The sequence below is a fragment of the Mandrillus leucophaeus genome, unplaced genomic scaffold (genome assembly GCF_000951045.1).
Source record: "Mandrillus leucophaeus isolate KB7577 unplaced genomic scaffold, Mleu.le_1.0 Scaffold12, whole genome shotgun sequence".
In the NCBI taxonomy this organism is placed as follows: domain Eukaryota; kingdom Metazoa; phylum Chordata; class Mammalia; order Primates; family Cercopithecidae; genus Mandrillus; species Mandrillus leucophaeus.
The window spans coordinates 5,599,105-5,602,013 of record NW_012100320.1 but is presented as its reverse complement, the minus strand read 5'-3'; positions in this window follow the sequence as shown (position 1 = coordinate 5,602,013).

Here is a 2,909-nt window from a genome sequence, read left to right as displayed (position 1 = left end):
CTTCTGAACTGAGTGCCCGGCAGAAAATGAGCCTCAAGGACATCTGTTGAGTTCTTGAAGGAATGAATGGAGGTGCTTTCGAATTTATCTTTGGAAGAAATTTACATAACACGGTGTTGCTGGATCTCCTGATAGAGAAAGATCGGAAATTTGATCATTCCCAGTAAATGGAAGAGTTTTGTTTCCAGAGCAATGAACTCACAAAAAAGTGGGGCAAGACAAGAGTATTCGGAGAGTTTGTGTATTCAAAAAAAGCAAAACAACAACAAACCAACTGGCACATTGGGGAGCTCCGGGGCTTTTCACCCCACCAAAAGAATTCAGGGGCGTCTGGCCGCAGGGCCCTCGGCGGCTTTAAGGAGCTACTCCAGGCCCCTTGGCCTTTCTCTTGCTGCTGCCTCCCGCAGTTGACTGGCCGGTGTCTAAGCCCTTTGTTTGTTTTTAACAGCAGGAATCCCCCACCCCCCACCCCCGCTTTGTTTAAAAAAAAAAAAAAAGTTATCTGCAAACCCTCAAGTGGGTGGGGAGTTACAAAGCCCTGTGAGGTGTGGCGGAATCCACAAAGTCAGCCCAGAAGCGGCAGGGGCCCTTGCTTTGCCCCAGAGAACCGCCTCCCACAAGCCAGTCCGCAGCTGCTGCTGCAGAAGGGCGTTGTGCTCCTCACCCTCTCTCTTCCTAAATACCCGCCTGAAAAGGAGAATCCCTGAAACCCAACTGAGGCTTGTCAACCTGACTTCCGTTGCTTGCTGGTCCTCCTGTTAACGCGCTGCCGCTGTGGTCTTAGGTTTCACTCTCTTCTTCCCGTCCCTCAAGAGAGACAAGGATGACACAATCCTCATTAATTGCTTTCTTCCAGGTAGCCCGCCTGCCTCTGATTCAATCTTAACAATGGTTGGTGAGGTAGATGTTCCTATGCCTCACGTTTACGGAGGCGCAGAGAGATTATATTACTTACTCAGGGTTCCAAGTGGCAGAGCTGGAATTTGAACCCAAGACTTTGTTGACGCCTCAGTCTTCGATCTTGACACTGCACCCAGCTGCCTGGGTCACGGAAGGCAAAGAAGACATCATTGATCGAGCTCTTTGCAAAACAGTTCTCTACACAAGCACACTATTGTAACACTGCAAGGACTATTTGCTCACCTGTAAAATGGGGCTAGAGGTAGCTTCCCTCGCAATCTCCTAGGGTGGCTATGAGAAGCTCATGTGAAAAGGTTTGCATTGTTAATGCCATGAAAAGTGGTGAAAGGAGGTCAGATAAGTTTAACATACATTGACGGAGCAGCTCTATGTTGCAGCCCTCCTACTCAGTTCCTGAACTTCCAAAATAAAAGACGAAGGTCTTCAAGGGATTCACAGCCTAGAGAAGCATCAAAGGGTGGGGATGAGGATGATGTGACAGAGTGGGCAAAGATGGACAGGGACCTTGCAGTCATCATCGTCCAGTAAAATGTTAATCTTAACCTGGACAAGTCCAACCATTGAGAGGTAGCCAGAGAAAGTAAAAGGGGCTCAGTATCCATCAGTGACTGGCCTGGCTTCCAATGCTGGCTTTCTCTTCTTCCCCTCGCAGAGCGTCTGTTCTCTCTGCTGTAAGAATGGGGTAAACGGTTCTCACTGTGCAGAGTGGTGGATCCAGAAAGAGCATTGTAACTGTCCTCCTCTAGTTCAAGTCCTTTATGTTACACAGAGAGCAATGTCTGATAAAGGAAGGCGATTTGCACTGTGGAGGAAGAGCCTCAGAGAGATTTGAGGATTACATGTAGTGGAAGGACCTGACAGGTACTTCACCCTCTAAAATCATGGCATTGGAAGGGGCCCTCATTCAAGCTCTCTCATCTTCCTGAGGGGAAGAAATCACTAGGCAGCCAGCTAGTTAGTGCGGCAGAACCACGCTTCCCTGCGCTTCCCCTGCTGGCATCTGTGTGACAGGAACAGCTGTGCATGCAGAAAAATAGTGCTGGACCCACCTGCAAGTCTAAGAAGTGCCATTTCTAGGCTAGTTATTTCTCCTCAGGCCTGTTTCTCCAAGAGAAGTCCCTCCACTGGGGCACTAAGTCCAGTTTCAGAAAGCTCTGAGGAGGGCTGAGGAACTGATTCTTCTCAGTGCTGAGAAGACCCTGCATGTTCTGTTGATCTTGACTTTGGGCAGTGAATGGGTGGGCCACTCTTGATGGATAAAACTCTGTTCTGGCACCTGGTCTCTTGGGGCCCACCCAGGCCTGCTTTTGCAGAGGTTGTTCTTGGGAGGGAAACATTAGCCCGGTTAGTTTTTCATCATGGTAAGTGCAAAGTTCAAGAGAGGTGGGATGGAAACGGAAACAGCGGCTCTGTTTCCCTGGGAATAGTCCATCCTATGAACAGTTCACCTCATGAGGTGGGTTTTCTTGTATTTTGAGTGGTTTTCACATATTTGGAGTGACTCCCAGGTGGGCCACTTCAAATACACGAAACAAACAAACACCTGACCTCAATTCTGATTATTTTCCCATTAGCTAAAGGGTATTTAATCAACAAGTAGTGAATCTAGAAAAAGCATATAAAATCATCTTCATCTTACACAGACAGAAAGTGATGTCTGTAAAGGAAGGTGATTTGCATTGTGAAGATTAGTAGCCAAATCAGGACTAGAACTTTCATCAGAGTGCCCTCACCTAAGAGAGAGCCTCTGTCTACAGTCAGATCTCTATCTATAGCTCTTTGTAATACCTTACACGTGTGAGCTCTTCTGTGGCACCAGAATGACCTGGGTTAAACTTCTACCTCTTCCACTTCCGGCTGTGTGACTCTGGGCACGTTCCGTAACTCTGTGTGTGTCAGTTTTCTCATCCATAAAATGTGATAATTACAACACCTTCTTAGGATTGCTGTATGGAATCAGATTAAATCACTCATATAGGAAGCTTGGC